The sequence below is a fragment of the Episyrphus balteatus genome, chromosome 2 (genome assembly GCF_945859705.1).
Source record: "Episyrphus balteatus chromosome 2, idEpiBalt1.1, whole genome shotgun sequence".
NCBI classification, from domain to species: Eukaryota; Metazoa; Arthropoda; class Insecta; order Diptera; family Syrphidae; genus Episyrphus; species Episyrphus balteatus.
In genome coordinates, this window is record NC_079135.1 from 128,264,346 (window position 1) to 128,278,371 (window position 14,026).

Sequence of the window (14,026 nt, forward strand, 5' to 3'; positions counted from 1 at the left end):
TAATCTAATAGTACACGTAAAATAGTACATACAATCAACAAAAATTGTTTCACAAATGAAACTGGCCAAAAAGTTTGCTTTGAGAATTCAATTTTTGTTTAATGAGGTTACTGTATTATCTTCCCATAAATACGGCAAAATTGTCTTTTTCGAGCTCAATGCAAAGGGTACTTTTGCTAACAAAGTTTTTGATGAGAGAATGACATTTTCAAATCCAGACTTTTTTGAGTCAAAGTAAATTCTTCAAAATGCGTCTATTTTTTTTGTAGTGCATTTTTTGTCCATTTGTGGTAAATTTTGAATAGTACCTATAATTATATTTTTGTGTTTTCATATTTGGTAATTTTTAGTTTCCCGCTATAAATTCAGTTCTCCACAGTTTTTTTAACAGACACACCGAAATTATGACTTGTAACAGAAGATGCACTAATTTCAATGTTGAGTTCCGCCGTTTTGCCCAATTTTTTACATATCGGAATCCTTAACAAATCTGTCAGTTTTATACGTGCTTGAAGCACGTAAAATGCATTACCTTACCTTACCAACGTTGAAAAAGAACGTTTGTCAAAATACTTTTTTCCCTCAAAAATTAGTACCTACTTTTTATACAAAAAAATGCAGTCTCGGAGCATAATACCAATTATATGATTGCCATTGACCATCATGAGATTCACCATAATATACCTATTAAATAACCGTGAACTTCCTTATTTTATGTTTAACCGTAACAGATTATTCTCATCAGTAAGAAAACTGTTGATTTTGTCAAAATACTTTTTCCGACTATTGTATTTTTTAAAATTTATCAGTAGCAAGAAGGGATTTGTTTCTTTCATTGAACTATTGTTTTTAAAATCACTTGTATTTCTATTATAAAAACGGTTGTGATTTCTTTCTTTGGCCCAACCGAAGCGATAGCTTACGTATAGAGGCGACATTATTTGCATCAAAATGTAATTTTAGGAATATTTAGGACTTATTGCTTCTTTTAATTGGTGATTCATTTTGGCTTTTGACCTGAAGAAGAAGAGACCGGAAAAATCAAGGGGCTTTCTCTGCCTTGCTTAATACAGGAAGATAACTAATAAAGTTGTGGGACTATACATATTTTTCGTTTTCCGACCTATTGTTTGTGTTTATCCATGGTCTAGTTGGAAGTTTTTCAATTCAGTTATATTGACTAATGGTAATTGTTTCTGTTGATGTTTGCTTTCCTCTGTTAGATACTTATATACTTAACAATAATTTAATATTATTTTTTAATAACTAATAAATACATAAATTATTCACGTTTTTGTTTGAGAAAAATTGTTGATTTATAACGGGAAAAGTGTGGGAAAATGTGTTCAAATACGGAACAGCTAAAATTCGAAAATTCCACTGAATAAAATGGTCCTTATTAATAATTTTTCAGAAGATCAAAAAATTGGTGGCGGAAAACAGAAATGTTCTAAGCCCTTAACAAAGTGTTTAAAAGTGTGAAAAATCTGTTATATCATATAAATTGCGAGCGTAAGCGAGCAAAGAATTTTTTTTAGAGGAATTTAAGTTTACCTATTCCTAAGCTTTATACAAGCTTCGTACAATTTTAAATACCTACACCTACAAAATTGAAAATTAAACTTTTTTCAAACTGAGATTTTGTAGCAAAAAATTTATGCATTTCATTAAGTTTTAAATTAAATTGGGAATAATAAAAGCAAACATTTTAAATAATCCATATTGTTTGGCAAACTAATTATGTGCTTCACTTGAGAAAAAAACAGTTAAACAATAATCTTTTATTGTTTAATTTTCTTTTTCTAGCGAAAAAACAAATATTCTTCGTTTCTTCCTTTTGCAAAAAGTGGCCAATGCAATTATGGAAATCGAGTGGAAACAAGCCAATTTGAATTATTTTTTGTTTGATCATATGAATAAAGAAAAGAGACATGTTTTTTTTCGGATGTTATTATTTCCAAAGGTTGAGACATTTTCATTTGGCGCCCGCGGGGCCCCTCCAAGCGCGGGGCCGTGTGCGGGGGCACACTCCGCACACCCCTTCCGCCGCCTCTGTTTGAGATAACTGTAAAATAAAGTTTTATTATTTAACAGGTTCTATCTTTTGATCTAAAGCAAATACAAAGGAGAATGGGCATTTTGGACGTTGAGCGGCCATCAATAAAATTGGTATCAAATGAAAGAATTATAGCCCAGGAAAAACTTTTACTATGGACGTTTCGCTGTATTGCGTTAAGAATGCAAGATAATGCAGTATTAGTATTGTTAATGCATTGTTCAATGTATGAAAGAAAAACTGATTTATATTTTTATATGGAATATAAAATATGATGCTCTGTCATTTTCCCTGAGCATGAAGACATTAATCTTGAAAATCCGACCAATAGAACTCATAATATAAGATTTTTAAGACAACCATTTCAGGTTCGAAAGTTTTCAAACAATTCAAAGTAACAAAAAATTGGACAACAAAACTCTAAAAATAGGCTTGAATTTGTTGTTTTAAAATGCTTATAGTTTGAGTTCTAGTGGTTGGATATTCAAGATAAAGGTCTTCAGACTCAGGGAAAATGACAGAAAATAATATTTTGCACTTAAAATACACAATTGAGTTTTAACATTGAGACATATATAAAGTGTTAAATGCAAAAATGCATTTTATCCGTTATTGAAATACGTCACAGGGATAAAACTTCTGCACAGTATATGTAAACCTTAATTACATCAAAAAATAACAAATTCATTCCTGGCAGCGTAACGTCCACGTTTCATACAAACTTGCCCATTCTCCTTTGATTTAACTTTATTGAGCATCCTGATGATGTTACCTTTCATTTAGTATATCACACATAATTGAAAATTAACTACAAGCTACACAATGTTAAATTAAAAAACTTGCGAAATACCTCAAAACACCTGTGGGGATTTGTTGATCATGAACAGCCACAGTTGGCTTTAAAAAATTCTTACTTTTTTTCTAGGCATCGCAGAAATAAGAGTGAAACGTCATATGAAAGGTGAAATTATAAGCTTTTACATGATATAAAATTTTTTATAAGTTTTCTAAAAAAAATTGATTCAATAGCGTGAGAACATAAAATTATATGTTTTTTTTTTTTTGCTTTTTTTGATGAAAATTGATCGAGTTCAAAAAATTCTAGCTCTTTTTGTAGATGCCTAATAAACATGATCGATATACATATATATTTTGAGCTGAAGCAATAAGCTTTCAGGTGGTATAAAATTTATTATAGGTTGTTATATCAACAAAATGAATTTTTGGGTGATGGAAATGATTTTTTCACTTTTTTCAAAAGAAATGATTGTTTTTAATAATTTATTTTAATACTTTTTGCTCATTGTAAACATTTAAAAATGGTTTTATTATTTAGGAGATATATTTGGCTTTTTAATATTATAATTTTTTTTTTTGTAAGCTTTTAACATAAAAAAATTAATATAATGAGAAAAGAAAAAAGGTAATTTTTTTTTAGCTTTTTCTTGTAAATTATGATTGTTTGAAATGAATAAACGCTTCAATTGACTCATTTTAAAAGCCCACAACCTGTTTTCTTACGACGTTATCACGTAAAATCATCGTCCTTTAACCGGCTTTACAGACAACCTCTTCTTTTTTATACTCAGGCTATTATACTGGTCAACAAAATTGCACCGTTTTACGTTTTATGAAGTTTCTTAACGTTTTTTTTTTACTAATTTGGTATCGCTGATTTCAAATCTGCCCTTAGTTTTTTTCTAGCAGCTTTGTGTGATGCAGGTACATAAAATGTAGAAAAAATATCGATTATTGAGATTTTATAACGAGAACTCAAGTAGCACACTGGTGTATAAATTGGTATAAATTCATTAAGTTTGGTGTAAAATTGAGGAAATTGAAAAAAAGGGTGTATTTCTCAAAATTAGTGGTATAAAAATTATACCAATGTCTTTTCTGTAAAAAATTTCAACATTTTTTTAAGATTCCGTGCAAAAATTACACCGATATTCAGTTGTTTTTATAATATACTATTAATGGTGCATAAAATTATTCGATTCTGAAATCAACCAAAACGGTATATTTTGTACACTCTCTTTGGTGTAGGAAGCACACCCTGTGGACATAAAATTCACCATAATGCATAAGTGGGAGACGAGATATTTTTCAATGGCCGCCATTTAAAAAAAGAAGACAGCGATTAATTTATTTTACTATAAAATCATCCCGCATTCTTGGTTTTTTTCGATTCGGTATATTATATTATAAAAGAACTCTTCTAAAAAAATTTAAAAACAACAAAAAAATTATAATTTTTGAAAAACTGATTTTTAAAATCGAAAACAAAAATCATTAATTCAATGACATTTTTGAGGCCTTCAATTTTTAGAGGGGGTAGTATCTAAAATTAGTAGACAGAATGTGTTTTGTTTTTAAATTAGGCAAACAATTTCATAATTAACCAATAGTTTCGTATGGCAAAATTATGAATGTGAATAAAAATTCATTTTCATTTATTTCATAAGAAATGGTGTGATTTAGAATTCATCAAACTATTTGAGGTGAAAAATAAACTTTGGTTCCAATTTTAAATCAGAATAATTTAAATGGTGGATTTTATCCATAGATTTATTGTGTATTTTTCAATTTCAAAGGTATAATTTTCACCAAAAAAACAGATCATTTAATATACCACTAGCGCCATTTATACACCAAAATCGGTATATTTTTTTAACGCCGGAGTTTATTATGTACGAGAAAATGATGTATTTTTTATATTCAAAATGGATATCACGGAAGTGCAAAAAATACACCAAATATTTTGGTGTATTTTAGACTTTTGTGCTACTTGAGAATATTTCAAAAACTCGAGCTGATAGTAAATTCGTATTAAGTTCAACACACCGAAAATATTTAAAAAAATATTATTTTGTTCCTGAAACCAACCCCCGTAAAGCTAGAGAAATGCATAAAAAAGACAAAGCAAAAAATCTATTACTGATATTTAATAACGGAAATAGGTATCTCAAAAATGCGAGTTGATTGAAAAACTCTGATTTCGGATTCGAGTTCAACTTACCCAAAACCTTTAAAAAGTATTATTTTTTCTTTTTTTTCTAAAATAAAACTTCTTTTACCTAGAGAAATGCTTAAAATTAGTAAAAAAAATTGATTATTTCGATCTTGTAACGTGCATATCTCAAAAACGCGAGCTTTCAGAAAATTTTTGACTTTGGATTCGAGTTCAGCACTTCAAAAACCTTCGGAAAAGTTCATCAAAATTCTTAAAACAAAACCCCTGTTGCCCAGTGCAGCTTTTGTCAGCTATTGCCCAAGTAAGGAATTTTTGAAACTTCCGAACTCCCATGTATTTTTTCTTAGTTCAGCAAAAACTTTTGTCTACTTCTACTACTGATCCATTCACATTCTGTTAGATTCCTCGATAGTACCCAGCTGATATCGGTAAGTTGTTGATTTAATTGGATTTTGCTTGTCTTTCCCGGACTATTGGCCTTTCCAAAGCCTCAAACCGTTCTTCATTGTCAACACCACGCCTTACAGTCTGGCCCTCCTTAACATTGTCTCCCAATAAATGTCAATTAAAATCCAAAATCTTAAAACTTGACATACTTTTCGCCTGGTGTATTAAGAAATTCCTCCAAGGAGCACTCAAGGATACTATTGTGTCGAATAAAATCAAAATTAATGATTCCACCAGACCTGGGATAGAAACTGCAAGGACTGTGCACGAAAATGCCATTTTCCACTTTCAATTTGAAGCTGAATATACTCGTATTTGTGTTATATAGCGACGACGACGCTGCTACTGATGATGATGGCGACAATCGAAGGCACTACACTAAAGTTGTTGTAGTTTATCCTTGGTTCTTAGCTCAATTACAGTCGTTGTCGCATCTCAGGCGCGAGGTGTCAAAGCAACCCAAAGACGAGTAGATAGCTATAGCTTAGGTATTGGATATAATCTGATGACAGCTCAATGACAGAATAACTATCACCAATTAAAGTGAAAATTTGAATTGCAATCCTGGGGCATGTTCTCTCAGTTAGAGAGATATACCAGTGTCCTTGTTAAGGTTCATTATTGCCGCGCGTTACACTCTCTCTGGCCAGGCATTAGAGAATAAATTAAGTCAAAATGGCAGCAGCAAAACGACGACGATGCGACGACCGACCGGACGGACATCATCTTGTGCGATTGGTGTTCATCGATAGGCCGCCGCACTACCATCGGCCAGCCTGAATGTACCTTTAATATATTTACTGTTTGTGTATATATTTGCAGGGCATATCAGTGCCAATGGATGTGCGGTGCAATCCTAGGCATAAGCGGCAGGGAATAAATCATTGCGAAGATTTCTTGGGGTTTTTTTCGGAGAGCCAATGCAATGACAGTTAACAAGTAACCGCTAGATATTTAATGGCATAAATGCTGGTCATATTGAGAGCGGGAGGAACGACGGGAGCAGTGAAAGATATCACAGCAGAAGCGGCTTCTTGGTTTCTGGTACCTATATTACCCCCTATCCAGGCGGACATGATCCATCGAATGGGCTAGTTGTCAGTCTTTTAAGATACACTGAACACAAACGTTCAAGACAGAAGACCATATCACAGCAGAAGAGAGAGAGAGCGAAAGGAGGGGATGTTTGTTTGCAAACTGAAACAATTTCTGTTTCTTCATCTCAAAATCTAAATCACCCGGACAAAATGAAGCAAACATGCTTGTGGCAGGCATAGCATCGGGAAGTATAACAACTACACTCCTGATCGAGGAACAGCAGTAGATTCGACTGCGCGCATTATCAAGAGCAAAACTATTTTCTGCGAAGTTCTCTTCTGGGTTCTTCATCTTCAATTGTGTAACAGAGAGTTGTGAAGTTGGGGTTCTGTCTAAATGACCGACCAAGTCGACGACCGAAAACGACGACTACGGAACGGAACGATCTACATAATTTTCTTGTCTAATTTCAAGATTTATATATTTCTGGACACAAACAGCAGCATCAAACTGAATCAGGAATCTGTTGCTAACGTCTTTAAGGAGAGAAGTTGTCAACCTTTCACAGTGCGTCCTGACGGTGGTGATGAGAAACTATCAACCCTATTGGAGCTATGGCTTGTGGTGTGATTGTTAAAGTGTTAATGAGACATTGAAGTGAAAAGATTTTGTCGTGATAGGCATTTATCTTGTTAAAGGTTTTAACGAACGACATTTTTTGTTGAAAACAATTAGAGTGGTCGATTTGACAATGTTGTTGGCACTTAATAAGGTTTGAAAAACTCAAAAAACACAAAATCAAAGTTAAATAAGTTTTACTTTTTCAAAATTTTGCAAAAGTTGAAATTTAAGGCTTTTGATAGAGAGAAATTTCCATTACTGAACAAAGACCTAAAGTCCTCCAATAGTCTTTAATGCTTTCCAGTAGATTTTACATTTTAAATACTTGAAAGATTTTCGACAAAATTTTGCATATATCTACTCGTATTAGGTATATAATAAAACACTTCTTATCCTCGTACAATAGTTGTATTTATTTACAAACGTTTTCGAAAAGTTAACTTTTCATCTTCAGGTGATAGCAAAAATAAAAAAAAAAAAAAAAAAAAAAATTATATTTTTGCTATCACCTGAAGATGAAAAGTTAACTTTTCGAAAACGTTTGTAAATAAATACAACTATTGTACGAGGATAAGAAGTGTTTTGTTATCAACGGCGTATACAAGGGGGGGTCACGCTATGCTGGATTAGGATTATTTTGATTCGTTCGATAATATTAGTTGAGCTGTAGAGTTTTGTATGGAAACAAAATCCGGATAAGTATTATATTCAAAGCTTTTTAAAAGAAATTGAATCTAGTAGGTACACAAAAATAATATCTTAAGGGCAAGACACTGCTTACCAGCAAATAAAAGAAGCAGCCATATCTTCTATTTTTACTTGCTCAATAGGGCAAGTATTGGTTTCGTGTCGAAAAAAAAAATTGAGGTTTTAATCAAAACCAACATTACGATGATGGAGAACTCCGAAAAAGTGGGTCTCGCAATTCCGTCCGTCCGTCTGTGCGTCTGTGCGTCTGTGCGTCCATCTGTACACATTTCCACAGCCTAAACGGGTGGACGGATTTTCTTTAAATTTATTACAAATGATTTTTATGGAATTTTGAAAGTTGGTTTTTTTTTGTTTTTTTTTTATCTCGTTTAGAAAGTGTACCCCCCAAACAATTTTTTTTTTTTAAACCAAATAACTCGAAAACGGCTCTAACGATTTTGATTTAACTTTACAGGCGTAGTATTCAAAGCAAATGCAATAAAATTGCATTTTTATTTTTTCCAAAAAAAGTCAAATAAAAAAAATTTTTTTTTTTCATTTAAAAAAAATTTTGCCTTAAATGTCGGCTCTTCCCCGATATCAATTTTTTTTATTTATATAGAGCCAGCTCCTAAAATCTACAAGTAAACTAACATAAAAGTGCTTTGAACTGCAAGAGCAAGTACGTGCTCTATGATGAAGTGAATAAAATATGGGTGCTTTCATAAATGCATGGTTGCGCAAGTCTGACGAATGCAAAGCTTTCATTAATGCAAATGACAAATGTCAGGTGTTCATAAATGTAATACGCAAATATTTGCAGCGCAAATGTGAAGAAAGAAGGAGCATGACGTAAAAAATGATAAAGCTTTCCTTTATTTCTTAATTCTATCAAAATTTTGATTGGAAATTCAAAATTCAAGTAAAAATAGCCGCGAATTTCTTGAATATAATAAATTTGTAAACATTAAGAGAAATGTAAAAAAAAGTTTTTTTTTCTTAAAGGAAGGAATTGGTTTATTTTGGAGAAGAGGCTGAATTAAAACTTCAAACTTTTGAAAAATGACGCAAATCAGAAAAAGTGTTAATAAATTCTAAGTAAAATACATGCGCAAATAGTTTTTCTGACATTAGTCTGATCGCAAATGACCGCATGTAAACAAAGCAACCATGCAATTATGAAAGCACCCTATGTTTTAAATAGGGAAGCTTTCTGTGGCCTTGCTGTGTGGAGGTCAATTCTGTTGATAAAATTCGTCATCGGCAAAATGTTAAAGAAGGATATCATTACTCAAATCTTTTTAGTTTTTTGCAATGTTCCAGTTCAATACATTCGTCTGATAAAATTTGGTGAATTTTGTTTGCTTACAGAATATAACAGTATTTTGTACATACTAAATTTGCTAGATCTGTTGCATTTTTTGAAACAACTATCGATTTGTTAATCATCAATGGCCAGCCAATTATAGAAGCAATGTAAGCAACCTTATCTAAGGCAATTTAAATATTATTATTAAATATCACTTAGGGCTAATTTTTTGAATAGTTAGATAAACCTAAGTTAGAGCTTATTCCTAGGAATAAAAGTTTTTTTTTATAGTGACATTTATTCTTATCTGACGATTGAAAAAGCAGGGCTTAATCTAATAAATACAACTGAATGTTTTTTATATTGTAAACCGCTGATTAATACCTGAAAACGGACGAATTCCAAAATATCGCCAAAATTATTATTTTTGTCTTTACTATTTTAATAGAGGTATTTTAAATTCCCATACAATTTTAAAACAAAATTTTAAAAAAATTATATTTTCAATGCAATTTTTTTTACAAAACTTTGCTATTCGTTTGCCTGAGGTTAGGAAGACTTTTAATTCAAAAGTTAAAACTGTTATTAAGTAAAAACGATTTTTATATTAACTTTCTGGGCTAGCGGAAAACAATGAACAGTTGTTTTAAGGCAAATTATTCAATCGAAGTACTCGTACAGTACATTTTATTTTTAGGAGAGGATAGCCTCAATTGGTCAAAATTAAAGCCTAATACGCTGCTGATAAGAAACGAAAAATCCCATACAAAAATGAAACAACGAAATGGTAATCCAAAAATTTCGTTCAACTTTTCGTTCTGTAGTACGCTGTTCGGCACAACGAAATTGAAAGTCTAAACTTCTTTTTCGCACACAAACAATTGCCGTGGACATTCATTGTGTGTGGAAAAATGACATTTTGAGTTTTTTGTTTGTTTTTGTTGTTCATTTTGTCATTGCATGTCTTTCTGCGATGCGTGTTTGCTTTTTTTTCATTTATGTTTTGCAATTTTTGAGTATTTTTCGGTCCAGATTTCGCAAGCATTTCGTTGTCCTCGTGGAGACCGACGAAAAATTTCGTTTCACATCAGCAGCGTTCTAGGCTTTAAGGCTTAACGCTAAACTTAAACGAATCTCATACCGTTTTTGTTTGGTTATTTTTAGAACTACATTCGGAACTTTTCGATTCGAAATGCAAGACGCACAAATTTTAATGTTTAATAATTCAAAAAGCCCATTTTCAGGTTTATGCCTGCTATTAAAACTTAAAAAAAAAAAAATTGGCATGACCCCTCCCAAGAAGCAAACCTGTATACGCCCCTGTTTATTATATACCTAATTATAAAACTCGTGCAGAAATTCCAAATATAATTCAATACGAATTAAAAGATAACCTACTCGTATGTAAATTTTGTCGTTTGATGTTCCTTAGGATATTTTTCAAGACCACTGTCTGGTCACTCTGGTCGGGTTGTCCTATTTTTTCTGAAACGACAATTCACCTCTACAAATTTTTGAAGTCCGACCAAGAGATTGCCATAAGGTAAAATTCTAATTCTGTTATTTGTTCATCAGTCAAATTCACCAGTTGCAAAATTTCTCTTTATATCCGAAAAACGTTAACAAACGTAGACAATCTCTTCGGATTGCAACTTTTCAACTTATGTATTTTGCGTCGGTTACCCAAAAGGCCTAGTTGGCTATATGGACGCGAAGTTTTGAAATCAAAAACACTTAACACTTTCTTTCGGCAACGTATTGATAACACGGTGCGACACTGAAAATACACCCGAGAAATAACATAGTGTAGGCTGTTCGTATGGTCGAATAATGCATAAAAATATTTTTGTTATATTTTTGGAACCCTCCATTTTTTTTTTATTTACAAAAAACCATTTTTACAGACCTTACGATGTAATCTATCAATATTTCAGTCATTTTTCTAACAACTCTCAATATGTTATATGTTTTTGGAAAGAGGATTTCCAGACCTTTTGAATGATGTATATAAGTCTATTGTTTAAACAAATTAAGTGTAGGTTTTTATCCCACAAATCTTGAAAAAGTGATTTTTTTCCCAATTTTTTCAACTTTACCCAATTTTTTTTGCAAAATAAAACAAACAAAAAAATAAAGTAAGGTTATATTCTGAAAGAATATATATTTAGGCACAAATTGGCGTATTTTATTTATTGAATTTGACCAAAACTGCGGAATCTATGCTATTTTTTCGTAAATAGAAAATGTGGCTTTTCATGATGTGAATTGCAAGGTGCACAATAGGGTGTTCATTATTTTAAAATAATAAGAATTTCTATGCTCCTAGGATCTTATATGGTTGGAAATAAACTAAAAAAAATATTTTCCAAGTTTCAAGTCTCTAACTTAATTCTAACCTGTGCCGCCAAGCGGTTGAAGTTTCTTATGGGAATAACTTGGGGTTTCTTGGACCTTGTTCGATCAATTTTAAATTCCAGCCAAACCATTCGTTCAAAAAATTTAAAACTTTACAGACTCAAATTTAATAAGTGTAGCTATCATGTGAAAATTTTTCAGATTTTTAATTGTTATAATTTTAGAGATTTAGCTTGGTAAAAAAAGTCATTTTTTCAGACTTTTTCAAAAATTGCTTTTTACACGTTTAATGCCAAAAATTTAAAAAACATACATTTTCATTCACAAATAAGCATAGCATGTATATTTAAAATGCAAATTCAATTCATAGTTATATAAAAAATTAGTTTTGTATTCATTCTTCAAGTCACATCGATATTCAAAAAACGTGTTCCCGATTTAAGAAAAAGTACTGTAGTAAATAAACAAAAAACTAATTAATTATATAACTTTGAATTGAATATAAATTTTAAATATACATACTACGATTATTTGTGTTTAAAAATGTATGTTTTTTAATTTTTTGACATTAAACGGGTAAAAAGCGATTTTTGAAAAAGTCTGAAAAAATGACTTTTTTTACCAAGCTAAATCTCTAAAATTATAACAATTAAAAATCTTAAACATTTTCACATGATAGCTACACTTATTAAATTTGAGTCTGTAAAGTTTTAAATTTTTTGAACGAATTGTTTGGCTGGAATTTAAAATTGATCGAACAAGGTCCAAGAAACCCCATGTTATTCCCATAAGAAACTTCAACCGCTTGCCGGCACAGGTTAAAATTAAGTTAGAGACTTGAAACTTGGAAAATATTTTTTTTAGTTTATTTCCAACCATATAAGATCCTAGGAGCATAGAAATTCTTATTATTTTATTTTAAATAATGAACACCCTATTGTGCACCTTGCAATTCACATCATGAAAAGCCACATTTTCTATTTACGAAAAAATAGCATAGATTCCGCAGTTTTGGTCAAATTCAATAAAAAAATACGCCAATTTGTGCCTAAATATATATTCTTTCAGAATATAACCTTACTTTATTTTTTTGTTTGTTTTATTTTGCAAAAAAAATTGGGTAAAGTTGAAAAAATTGGGGAAAAAATCACTTTTTCAAGATTTGTGGGATAAAAACCTACACTTAATTTGTTTCAACAATAGACTTATATACATCATTCAAAAGGTCTGGAAATCCTCTTTCCAAACACATATAACATATTGAGAGTTGTTAGAAAAATGACTGAAATATTGATAGATTACATCGTAAGGTCTGTAAAAATGGTTTTTTGTAAATAAAAAAAAAATGGAGGCTTCCAAAAATATAACAAAAATATTTTTATGCATTATTCGACCATACGAACAGCCTACACTATGTTATTTCTCGGGTGTATTTTTTTTTTTTTATTTTGTAGCACAGTGTAATGATCAAATGGGTTTGTAAGTTCAACTATTAAAGTAAAAACAAATGCATTTCTGGGTACGAGAAGAGAAAAATCTGATGAGTTCAATTTCGAGTTCGATGCGTTGTAAAGATCATTGCTCTGAAAACATCTGTTTTTTTTTTTGCATTTAAATTGTAATATCTTTTGTTCTAATTTCAACTTCGGTAATTTTTATACATTTTTGAAAACTACAATAAAACGGCAATTTTTCAAAATAATAAACCAGTATCACACCAATCAAAATTTTTTTCAGGGTGTTGCTCTGAAACAAAGGTAAGAAATTGAGTTTCTATAAAGTATGGAACTGTTTATTAATTTGCAACAAAATGGAGTATGAAATAAAAAATATTTTGATTAATTAATTTATTTCTTATTATTATGCAATGTTTTAGTGAAAGAATTATAAAAAACAAAAAACAATTTTTGAGCGGAGGAAGCAAAATACTGCTGCAAAATCGGGTTTTTTCGAAATTTCACAAAAACTGCATTAAATGGAAAACCGTAAGGATTTGAGATGAACAAGTTACTAAATTCTGAGAGCCCTAAAGTTGGGATATCAGAATATTTCGTTTCATCCATTACCCTGTATGTACAAGTTTTAAGGGCCTAGAGGAAAAACGGCACATATATCCACTTTTAGTCAAAAATAAACTAATGGTGAGGTCTTATGGTATTTACTGAGCACAATCTGATGGCATCTTTGCGTTTTTCTTCGGAATGAGTTGGACTGTTGGTGCTGTTTTTTGTCTGCATCCTTCATTTATGCATATCCGTTAGTGGTTTTTAATTTGCATTATTTTGCAATCAAATAAAGGTATAACTTCACATTTTAAAAATATATTTGTGGGGGCCATCTAGCGTCAAAATAAAAATCTGAAAAAATTAGAGGATTTTATTTTTTTTATTATTTCGAAATAGTTTTTAAACTTTGGAACTTGATTCTCGGAAAACCCTTAAATAACGAACTCCCTAACATATATCTTGCTAAGCCTTGAGATTCAATCTTATATATAGCTTAAAAAATTATTTATATTTTATGAGTTCATTTTGAG